The following is a 12,474-nucleotide window of genomic DNA, read 5'->3' as shown; positions in this document are numbered from 1 at the left end:
TTTCCAAGTTGGTCATCAAATTTGGGCTTAGCTTGACCACTCGGAAAAGGAAGTCTAATCACAATGGGCTCCTTCTCCTTGACCTTGTCTTCATTTTTCTTTGAAATTTCTTCTTTTGATGGTTCTCCATCCTTGGAGTTTTGCACAATTTCTTCTTTGTCACTAGATTCCACAACTTCATTCTTAACTTGCTTCTTCGGTGCTTCATACCTTGTACCACTTCTCAAGTGAATGGTACTAACCGTTTCATGTCTTGGGGGATTACTTTGAGGTGGTAATTGCCCTTTTTGTCTTTGTGAGCTTGCAGATGCTAGTTGAGTCAATTGGGTTTCCAACATTTTGGTGTGAGCTAGGATGTTGTTGATGGTGATTTCCTTTGCTTGACTATCTTTTTGCATTTGAGTAAAAAATTCTTGTTGATTCTTTTGCATTTGGAGGACCGCTTTTTGAACATCAAAACCTTGGTCATTTTGTTGATTGTATGGACTTTTGATTTTGGTAACCTTGGTTTTGGTTGTAAAAGGGTCTTTGATTTTGGTTTCTCATGGGAGGTGGGGTGTATGTTGGTTGAGGGTTTTGAACATTTTGGCTTTTGTATGAGATATTTGGATGGAATTTGGTGTTTTCATTGTAATAGTTGGAGTACGGGGTACCACTCTTGTATGCTTGGAAAGCATTCACTTGTTCATTTGTTCCCCTACATTCACTTTGGTCATGTCCCAAAGTTCCACAATTCTCACATATCCCACTTGGGATTGATGAAGATGCCGTCATGGCATTAACATGATGCTTTGGTGATTTCAAGGCTTCTTCAAGTCTAGCCATAGCTTTTTCAAACTTCAAATTGATAGTATCAATGTGAGCACTAAGTTGAGCACCCAATTGAGTAATGGAGTCTACTTCATGCTTTCCTCCTCTAGTAGCCTTGCGAGGTCTACTATATTGTGAGTTATGGACCGCCATTTCCTCAATTTTGTTCCAAGTTTGATTGTCATCGACTTCGGTGAACATTCCATTTGATCCCATGTTGAGAATGTTCCTTGAATCTTCATAAAGACCGTTCCAAAATTGTTGTACCAAGAACCACTCGCTAAGTCCATGATGAGGACATGAGCGACAAATTCCCTTGAATCGTTCCCAAGCTTCATACAAAGATTGTTCATCTCTTTGCTTAAAGCCCGTAATTTGAGCTCTTAGCATGTTAGTCTTTTCCGGCGGATAGAACTTTTTGTAGAAAGCTAGAGCCAACTTCTTCCAAGAATCAATTCCGAGAGTAGCCTTATCAAGGACTTTCAACCATTGTTTCGCGGTGCCACTTAGAGAAAAAGGAAATAAGACCCATCGAATTTGGTCTTGAGTTACACCGGTTTGAGAAATTGTATCACAATAGTCACAAAAAGTCTCCATATGAGAGTGAGGGTCTTCACTAGGCATCCCCCCAAATTGACTTCTTTCAACTAATTGGATAAATGCGGATTTGTCAATAAAGTTTCCGGTTAGATGTTGTGGTGTGGGAGTACCATTGGGTAGGTTCTTTTCGGTGGGTACGGAATGTGATGAAAACTTAGGCATTGTGGGTTGATTTTGTGTTGGATTTTGTGTTGGGTTCTCCTCACCTTCTCTTGCAAAATGGTTGATGAACTCAATAGCGTTTGGTTGAATATCTACAACCTCACTAATACCTCTCAAAGTTCTCCTAGCAAGTCTTCTATTGTTTGTCAAAGTCCTTTCAATTTCATGATCAAAGGGTAACAAGTCACCTTGTGACCTTCTAGACAAGCAAAATATCAAACAACTCGAAAATAATTAGAACCAACCTTGAGGAGTTTTTCTTCCCCAAGGCAAAGAAAGACACAACTAATAACAATACAAGAAAATCAAAATCAAGTTAACACCGTCCCCAAACAACGACGCCATTTTTGGTCGGGATTAGTTTTCAAGTACTTGTCGTCAAGAGCACCTAGACCAAAACACAATTTATAACTTCACCAACAACTCTACAATTAGTAAAGAGGCAAGTAAAGGTCGGATCCCAAGGGACGGGAATTGAGATGAGAATTCTATTGAAACTAGTGGTGTCTAAGGGTGTCACAATTGGGGTTTGTAGTAGAAGGTCACTAAACTAAGTAGCAATGAAAGTAAACAAGCAAGATGAATTAAAAGGGATGTAAACAATTGATAAAAAGCACTAGGGTGTCATGGGGTCGTAGGGGATTCATGGGAATTGATCATACAAACATACTCTCAAACTATAAGCAAGCAATTATTGTTGTGATAGATCGAGTTGGTTTATGTCTTACAATCCTAGGAAAGTTTGGGTCCGGAGCCGAATCGATTAGATTGTACAACACCTACAAGTCGACTTAATCTTCCCTACTCAACAATATACATGGTCTAATGAGACTCGAGTTGGTTTATGTCTTACAAGTCTCATTGAAAAGATAGGTGATGGGTAAAAAATGCAAGGATTCATAGGCTCACATTTCATCAAACATAACATGTGCATAAGTTGAGATCACAACAAGCAAGCAAATAAATTATGAAAACATATTAAATTAAGCATGAATCATTCCCCATGTTGGTTTCCCCTAATTACCCATTAACCCTAGCTAAGGAAACTACTCACTCATTATCATGTTGAACATGCTAGCAAGGTTGTCAATCATACCAACAAAGTGAAACATGATGAATAAATGAAAGTAATTAGCAATAATTAAAAAGGGATTAAGAGGATTATACCTACTAATGATTCCAATAATAAAGCAAAGAATAAAAGAAGTACTTGATGCTTGATTGGAAGGTTGTCAATCTCCCAATAATAACCCAAATAATCTTCAATTACCCAAAATAAAGGATGAACAAGAGAGAGATTAAGGAAATAAAACTTGTATTAAAACTTGATTAATTGTTGATTACAAGATTAAAGAGAGATTTGATTGATATTAACTACACTAAAGATTGCTAAGAAGAACATGCTCTTCTAATTAGACTAATGGGGTATTTATAGTGGGGATTAGGTGCATGAATTAGGGTTAACTAAGGGCTTAAATGACGATTAAGTCCCTTGTTGAGGAGACTCCGATCTCTTTAGGAAGACTCCGGTCTCTAGGGAGACTCCGGTCTCTCGAAAAAGATGTGCATCCTTCCTTGAAGCTTGAAGAAGACGAAATGGGACCGCTCACTTGATCGGAGCCATTTCGTGTTCACAATTAAGCATATGTGGTCGTTGGTCAATGGTCGATACAAAACACAATTTATACTTCACAAACAACTCTACAATTAGTAAAGAGGCAAGTAAAGGTCGGATCCCAAGGGACGGGTATTGAAATGAGAATTCTATTGTAACTAGTAGTGTCTAAGGGGTGTCACAAATTGGGTTGATGTAGAAGGTTACTAAACTAGAATATCAATGAAAATAAACAAGCAAGATGAATAAAATAAGGGGTGTAAACAATTGATTAAAGGCACTAGGGTGTCATGGGTTCATAGGGGAATCATGGGATATGATCATACAAACATGTTCTCAAATTATAAGCAAGCAATTATTGTTGTGATGGATTGAGTTGGGTTATATCTTACAATCCTAGGAAAGTTTGGGTCCCGGAGCCGAATCGATTAGATTGTACAACACCTACAAGTCGACTTAATCTTTCCTACTCAACACATGCATGGTCTAACAAGACTCGAGTTGGGTTATGTCTTACAAGTCTCATTGAAAAGATAGAAGATGATAGTAAATGCAAGGATTCATAGGCTTGGCATTTCATCAAATATAACATGTGCATGTATTAAGATCAAAACAAGCAAGCAAATAAGATATGAAAGCATATTGATTTAAGCATGAATCATTCCCCATGTTGGTTTCCCTAATCACCCATTAAACCCTAGCTAAGAGACTACTCACTCATTATCATATTGATCATGCTAGAAAGGTTGTCAATCATACTAACATAATGAAACATGATGAATAAATGAAAGTGATTAACAATAATTAAAAAGGGATTAAGAGATTATACCTACTAGTGATTCCAATAATAAAGCAAGAATAATAGAAGTACTTGAATCCTAGATTGAGAGGTTGTCAATCTCCCAATAATAACTCAAATAATCTTCAATTACCCAAAATAAAGGATGAACAAGAGAGAGATTAAAGAACTAAAACTTGGATTAAAACTTGATTAATACTTGATTACAATATTAAAGAGAGATTTGATTGATATTAACTACACTAATTATTGATAAGAAGAACATGCTCCTCTAATTAGACTAATGGGGTATTTATAGTGAAAATTAGGGAGGATGCATTAGGGTTAACTAAGGGCTAAACTAGTAATTATACTTTTTAAGTTGAGCAAGGAGAATCCGGTATTTTCTGAGAGAAGGGCTTCTCTTTTCGTAGCTTGAAGAATGAAAAACGTGCTGTACTGAAATCCGTGCGGATTGGAGTCGGGACGGCCGGATCTGGGCTGAGGAATCCGAGCGGATTCAAGAGAGGGACGCTCGGATTGTGCTGGGGGAATCCGAGCGGATTCCAAGGTGGGACGCTCGGATTGGGCTGGACGGACGGGCGGATTTGGTACAATCCGTTCGGATTGTTGGTCAGCTTCAATTCTTCTTCTTTTCTTCCCTTTTCTTCATAAATTCCTTGGGGATTTCCTCGGGGACGCAAGGATCCTTTTCTCAACATGGCTCTTCTACTATAATATGTACAAAGGCCTTCTAGTCTTGTCTCTCCTTGATGCTTGGTCATTGAATACAATCAATTTAGCCTCGTTTTGCCGTGAAAATGCAATATTCTTACTCCTTTCCTACCAAGGGATCAAAATCTCAAAGAATATGCAAAACAAAGAACTAAAGATAAGAAATGACCCAAATAGGCACTAAAAAGCATGGAAACAATGGTAATTCGGGGGCTAAATATGCGCCAATTATGGTCACATCACCTGCGAATCCGGGCGTCTTTAGCACGGGACGGGCGGATTTAGTAGCTTCTGCCCGGGCGTCTTGTGAAGGAGGACGGACGTCTTCTGGGTGGTTTTGCCCGGGCGTCCAGAGGATGAAGACACACGGGTTGTGGGTGGTGGACGGGCGTCTTCAGGGGAAGACGCACGCATTGTTAGGCAGTCTTGTTTCCTTCTTCTTTTCTTCCTTTTTCTTCATAAAATCCTTGAGGATTTCCTCGGGGATGCAAGGATCATTTCTCATCATTGCCCATCTACTATAGTATGTACAAAGGCCTTCTAATCTTATCTCTCCTTGATGCTTGGTCATTGAATTCAATCAATTTAGTCTCATTTTGCCATGAAAATGCAAGGTTTGCACTCCTTTCCTACCAAGGGATCAAAACCTCAATGAATATGCAAAACAAAGAACTAAAGACAATAAATGACCCAAATATGCACTAAAAAGCATGGGAACAAGGCTAATTCGGGGACTAAATATGCTCTAATTTTGGTCACATCACTCCTATTCCAAATCCCCTTAGATTCGATGCTCCATCGAAATAAAGGTCCCAAGAGTCTACATTGGTTTGGAGTATATCCTCATCTGGAAATGACCATGTGTCTCCGCTTGGGTGTCGTTGATGTGATTATCTACGCAAAGAACTCGGCGACGGCGCGCCCTTTTATAACCTTCAGAGGTACATATTTGAGGTCGAACTCTAAGAGCATTAAAGTCCATCTTGCCAAGCGTCCGTTGAGAACGAGTTTTTCGGAGAGGTATTTGATAGGATCCATTTTGGAGTACACCTTGACGGAGTAGCTAAGCATGTAATGGCGTAGCTTCTCTGTTGCCCACACAAGAGCGAGGCATGTCTTTTCGAGTGGTGTGTATTTGCATTCATATTCCAATAACTTCTTACTAAGGTAGTAGATAGCTCTCTCTTCTTTTCCGACGGTTTGTGCTAGCATAGCCCCCATGATTGTTTCGGTCATTTGTGAGATATAAACCAAGAGGTTGATCTCGTCGAGGAGGCATGAGCACTGGTGGTTTGGCCAGTATCTCCTTGATTTTGTCAAACGCCTTTTGACAATCGTCATCCCATAAGGTGTGATCTGTTTTCTTTAACTTTTTGAAGATGGGTTCACATATCACCGTAAGTTTCGAGATGAATCGACTTATGTATTGCACCTTGCCTAAAAATCCTCTAACTTCCTTTTCTATCTGAGGTTGTGGCATTTCGATTAGAGCTTTGATTTTGGAAGGGCCGATTTCTATTCCTCGTTGACTGACGACATATCCCAGAAGCTTGCCTGATGTTACCCCAAATGCGCATTTCTGAGGATTGAGCCTCATGTTGTACTTTCGTAGTCTTAGGAAAAATTTGCGAAGGTTATTAATGTGCCCCTATCTATCCTTGGACTTAACAATCATATTGTCTACGTACACCTCTACTTTTTTATGCATCATGTCATGTAGGAGCGTGGTTGCAGTGCGTTGATACGTAGCTCCGGCATTGATTAATCCAAATGGCATAACAGTATAACAATAGGTGCCCCATTGAGTAACAAAAGCGGTCTTATGCATGTCTTATATGGCCATCTTTATCTGATTGTATCCCGCGTACCCATCCATGATGGACAACAACGCGTGATCTGCCGTATTGTCCACCAATATGTCGATATGTGGTAGAGGAAAGTTGTCATTGGGACTCGCTTTGTTCAAGTCTCTGAAATCAACACAAACACGGATTCTCCCATCCTTTTTAGGTACGGGTACTATGTTGGCTACCCAATCTGAATACTCGAAAACTTTGATGAACCCAGCTTTGAATTGTTTATCGACTTCTTCTTTGATCTTAAGAGCCCATTCTGTCCTCATTCGACAAAGCTCCTGTTTTACAGGTTTGAAACCTAGTTTGATTGGAATTCTGTGTTCTGCAACATCCCTGTCGATCCCTACCATGTCTTTGTACGACCAAGAAAAAACGTCTTTGAACTCGTGCGGGAGGTCTATGAAACTAGCCCTTTCGGTTGGGCTCAAGGTTGTCCCTATCCTAAGTTCTTGGGGTTCTAGTTCAGTTCCTACGTTGATGGGTTTAGTGTTCTCTATAACGGGAGCCCCTTCCCCCTCTTGTAATATTTGTTTAGCTATGTAGGGAGGTAGTTCGATGGAGTTTGGGTCTGGGTCATCCTCATTATCATTGTAAATAGAATTGAATTCAGAATAACACAAAGAGTAAGCAGAATTTGATTTATTTATATTAAATTTTGAAAAGAGTTGAAACAAAGAAGCCATCTATTCAGTAGTGAGTGGCGTTAAAGGGATAGCTGTTGGGACATTTCCCAAACTACTGTTACTACTCGATACTATGCTAGGAGAATTAAGGAGATTGGGAGTGATGACAGGAGGAGACTCTCTAGGGACTTCTCTAGACTCCAACTCTGATTCCGACTTTGACTCCGACTCTGACTCGAATTCGTGGTCTTCTGGTTCTCCTTTGAACATCTCTCCTTTTCCAGTGGTGAGCTTGATGAGTCTTCCTTGGTTGTTTGTCCAGTTGATCAATTTTCTCCATCCTTTTTGCCGATTTGAACTTGTTTTGGTGATTAACGCGGCATGGTTAAAATGGTCGTCTTAAAGTATCATGGTAATAATCTCGTCCTGTGCAGCTCTAACAAATTGATCTTCTCCAAACAGAAGGCTAACGGCCTGTTCGTCTAAGCAAGGTGCTTGACGAGTCTTGACGGTAGGAACCGTTTCTGAAGGAATGAAGTAGCAATCGTGAAAGATCTCGATTCAAGCTAGTTGCCTTCCTTTGTAGTGCCAAGGTTCGGGGAACCATGAAAGTATTCTTGACTCCCTTCTCTAACGAAGTATCCATTTAGGGTAGGGAGGTAGGGTCACATTTGGATTCCCACGTTCTTACGGTTTTGGAACTGTGCGAGCATCTCTAGAGCTTCTTCTTTCGTGGGTTTGTATCCGAATCCTAACAGTATCCTTTGAGAGTTTCCTTCTTTATAAGGTGCAAAGGTATTTCTTTGGACAAGATTCAATGGCATTCCCGGGAAGTATCCCTGAGACTTGAGTATTTCAAGGGTACACACTCCTTCATAGATGCAATTTCTTCAAACTACTAAGCCTAGAAGGATACCAATAAATCACCTCCAAGTTGTGTCAAGCTAGGGTACCTTTGACCTCAATCGTTAAATGCTTTTGTCAAGAGTAGACTCCCTATGGTGTTAGAAACAATGGAGGATCGCGGAATTCCCCCTCTTGCCTAGACAAGAAGAAGGGTCATCCCCTCTCTACCATGCACAAAAATGGATACGATGGATAAAGGGATCGATAGAATTTGAGTTTCACTTTGGGAGTTTGCTTTTGTTTTTGTTTTTCCCCCCAATTTCTTGTGGCATATAACATTTGAGAACTTTTTCTTGCCATTTCTTTGATGTTTGGCATTTCAATACTTGACAACTTTCAACTTTTGCATTTCTTTTTTAACATTTTCAAAGTCACCCCATATGTAGTGAGGGTGGCTTATGTTTGAAGCTTTAGGAGTCTATTTTTGCTCCTATTTTCAATTGATGCATTTTTGCAAACTTTCTTTCACTTTTCATTTCATTGAACTCAAATTTATTTCTTTTTGTGCCCATTCCCTTTGATGACAAAAATGTGGTAGAACATGGATGATGGATGGATGCATGGTTTCAAGGGTCACCTTGGAATAAACGGTAGCCAAGGAGTTATCCCACCACAAGGTCCTCTTGACTAGGCCTTAATCCATGGGTCAAAGGATACTAGCATGACACATCCTAGAGTGTTTTACAAGTATTCTAACAAGCAAAGTCTTAAGAAGAAAAAGCATCTACTAGGGCCTATATACACTTGTCAAGCTTCCCAAGTAGACGGTTTCGCAAAATTTTTCTAACATGCAACTACATGCCATGATGCAACTAGCATTTATACATCCTAATGCATATGATTCTACCAACTAATATGCCATATAAACTAAATGCAAGTCCTAGGTTCACATTGTTATACCGCATCAATCAAAATAAAGCCACATAGTCATTAACATAAAGAGGAAAAAGGAGATTTGAAAGATCATACCATGCGGTCTTCAATATCCTCATGTCTCGGATGTGGCGTAGTCAATCAATGTGAACAAGGATACAACAAACACCATATATACAATAATATATACAATTCTACACTACAAAGGAAATGAACTTGTATTTTGGTTTTTCAATTTTTCAAATTTTTATGGTTTTTCGAAATTTTTTGATTTTTTTTGGATTTTTTGAATAAAAGTTAAGTTAGAATTCCCCATCCCCATACTAATGTGGGCATTATCCTCAATGGCCAAAATGATGGGAAATTATGCAAACATGATGCATGATTTCTACACTAAATGCAAGCTATACTATACTACACTACATGATGCATGGGTTTTTGTTTATGACGGAGAGCGTAATTTAGATTACCTCCGGTTGCGTATGCATGTACTTCCCCAAACCGAGATAAACATTATTTCTAATGTCCTAAAGTTGGGGGTAGTTCATGCACACAATATGCAATGCATGAAACTAATTTTGTCATTTTCGATTTTTAAAAGTGGGAACAATGAAATAAGAACACCTCAATGGGGCCGAGGTGTTAGTCCTCTATGGTGCTAGGACTCTCCAACCATGATCAAGATAAAATAAATAAAACAAAGAAAGAAGTAGACAAACCTCAAGAGGGTAGGAGCCTCCAAAGCTTGCTAGTCTTCCACCATATCATCATTATCATCATCTTCCTCAATAGAAGTGGACTCATCACCACTTCCCTCTTCACTTCCTTGCTCACTTCCTTCATCACTTTCTTCTTCTTCTTCATTAGCCTCTTCATCAATGTCTTTATCAACAACCTCATCACCGACAACCTCATCTTCACCCGGTATCTCACCCCTAGATGCACTTGGAAAGAAGACTTCCCTATCCGCCCAACTAGGCAAAGGAAATGAAGGATCAAGTAGTCCTTGCCTAGCTAAATGAAGGAGGGGTGGATATTGGGCTAAGTATGCATCTTCCCGATCCTTAAAAGCTTGTTTGTGCATCTCTTGCATAAGTAGAGTCATGTAGTCTTTGCTTGCTTCAAAATCTTCGGGTTTGAACTCTTGGTACTTGAATGGATAGGGTGGTGTGACAATGGAGGAGGAGGGCATTTCAATTTCACCCCTTTGTTGACGGATGATGTATTCGGCTTCTTTTGAGAGGGGAAGAAGGTAGTTGGTCCGATGGACACTCAAACGGCATATCTTGGAAGGAAAAGTAAAAGATCTAGCCTCATTGGTGAGCCACCCATATTTGGTGTCAAGAGGGTTATGAGTGACCCACTTGTACTTGTTAATCATAGCATCCATGTCAATGAGATGACCCCCCTTTTTCGCCACATACTTGCTATCCTTGTTGAAGTTCGGATCAAAGTACTTAGCCAAAAGAGTGACTAGACCTCCATTTACAATAACGGGGGTGCCTTGCTTCCCACTATCAACATTTAGCCATCTTTCCACCAAAAGCCTTAGAGAATTGTAAGGCTTGGTGAATTCCCTTCCAATATTTAAGGCCGACTCAAGTAGAACACAATCGAGCTTGGTAAAGTGGTTAATGTCTTTTTTTGCAATGATAGTATTCCCGATGACCTTGTGCCACACTCTAATGCCCGGATGGTGGACTAATAGAGCGCGACTAGCATGATAGTTTTCAAATTTCCTCCCGGAAATCGCCTCCCAAAGAGGAGCGGGGTCATACTTGTCGGGATTCTTGAAATAACTAGGTGAATCACTAAGACCCAATACTTTACCCAATTCATCAAAGGTGATGTGCCTACTCACATTAGCAAGGCGGAACTCGATGTTTTCTCTAGTCTCTACCTTAGTGACTTTCAAAGAACTCAAGAATTCTAAGGTAAGGGAGGGGTATGTCAATTCTCTTGTAGTAAACAATTTTCCCAACCCCATGGCTTCAAAGAAGGCTTTCGTTTGTTCAAGGACACCCAACTTGTTCAAGGCATCTTCACATATGAATTTGGTTGATAGAAAGGATTTTCTAGCATACTTGGCAAATGTATCCCTATGGGAGTTAGAAATGAAAATTACCTCCAGATAGTTTGGTAATTGAGCAATTTTCGGAGTTGTTGATGTTGTTGCTTCCAAGGGAGGTTGTTGTTGTTGGACTTCCAAGTTTGAACTAGCTACCACCATAGCCAATGAGGCTTTCTTTGCTTGAAGACATTTTTGTCTTGTTGAGAGTGCCTTTGCTTTAGGTGCCTTTGTTGATCCTTTTGTTCTTGCCATTGATGAAAATACCAAGAAAAGAGTGAAAATCTTCAATTTCCAAGTATACCCAAATCGATTTTAAGATGAAAGGCTTTGCATTTATAATTTCAAAAATCGACTCAAAGGTTGAAGATTTTGGTGCTTGGTTTGATTTTTGTTGGAAGAGGAGTGATTAATTGTTGTTAAAAGGAAGTTTGGATTTGATTTTGTTGAATTTGGTTGAGGAAATCTTGTTTTGGTGATGGAGAGGATGAGGGTTTTGAGTTTTGGGGGTTTATGGGTAGTGTTTTGAATGAATGAATGAAGAAATAAATGTGGGAGGGGTATATAAAATACCCGAAAATTTTGAAACAGCAGGGGAAGACGGGCGTCTTTCCGTCGGGACGCTCGGATTCTGCCTTTTATGGGTTCAGGGTTCTCGCCTAAAGAAGGGCGTCTTTCAGCAAAGACGCTCGGATTTTTCGATTGCAGGACGGGCGTCTTCCTCTGAAGACGGGCGGATTCTCAGACAGTGAGCTTTCCTTAATTTTCACAGCCAAAAAGACGGGCATCTTTCCTTCAAGGACGGGCGGATTTACGAAGACGAGCGTCTTCTTCACCAGGGGACGCTCGGATTCTTCGAGAGACCCAAAATTTCAGTTTCTCAGCTAAAAATGGACGGGCGGATTCTGGCAAAGACGCTCGGATTTATCGAAGACGAGCGGATTCCCACGAAAACGCTCGGATTCTCCCTATTTTACCCAGATTGATTCCATCCGTGCACTTGCATATCCCTTGTCATTTTTCATTCATCAAATCCCGTGTTCTTCATTGTAGGGGCACTACTAAGGCATGCATAGCCTAGGGAATTGCTATCCCCACACTAAGCTAAAGCACTACACATCAATTAAATCATTAGTCCCTCCCTCACTTCTCTCAAAAATGATAATTACCTTGATCAAAGCATAAAAATCAACAAATGACAAAAAATGCAATGTAAGAATTAAAATACAAGTTAGGGAGTTAGAAATATTTACAAATGGTGGTTTAGGGAGGACTCCACCAAACTCTCATCCTTAGTGATATGTCATGGGGGCATGTCCAAGGTGTTGTTGATGTTGCTCAACACCTTGAAGAAGTAGTCAAAAGCTTGTTCATTGTCATGATAAAGATCTTCAATAGATCTTTGCCCTTGTTGTGCTTCATGTCGGTCTTGATCGATAGCATTACCA

At 39.9% G+C, this 12,474-nt stretch overlaps 1 non-coding gene across 1 annotated transcript; it reads left to right on the top strand.

The window, feature by feature from the left end:
- Window positions 1–1,093: 1,093 nt before the first annotated feature.
- On the top strand, window positions 1,094–1,200 carry LOC141603246 (small nucleolar RNA R71). Its single transcript, XR_012525136.1, has one exon. It is a non-coding gene; the product is annotated as a small nucleolar RNA R71 (small nucleolar RNA).
- Window positions 1,201–12,474: the final 11,274 nt, after the last annotated feature.

The sequence above is a fragment of the Silene latifolia genome, chromosome 9 (genome assembly GCF_048544455.1).
Source record: "Silene latifolia isolate original U9 population chromosome 9, ASM4854445v1, whole genome shotgun sequence".
NCBI classification, from domain to species: Eukaryota; Viridiplantae; Streptophyta; class Magnoliopsida; order Caryophyllales; family Caryophyllaceae; genus Silene; species Silene latifolia.
The sequence above is the reverse complement of the archived record's forward strand: the minus strand, read 5'-3'. Positions and strand labels throughout refer to the sequence as shown.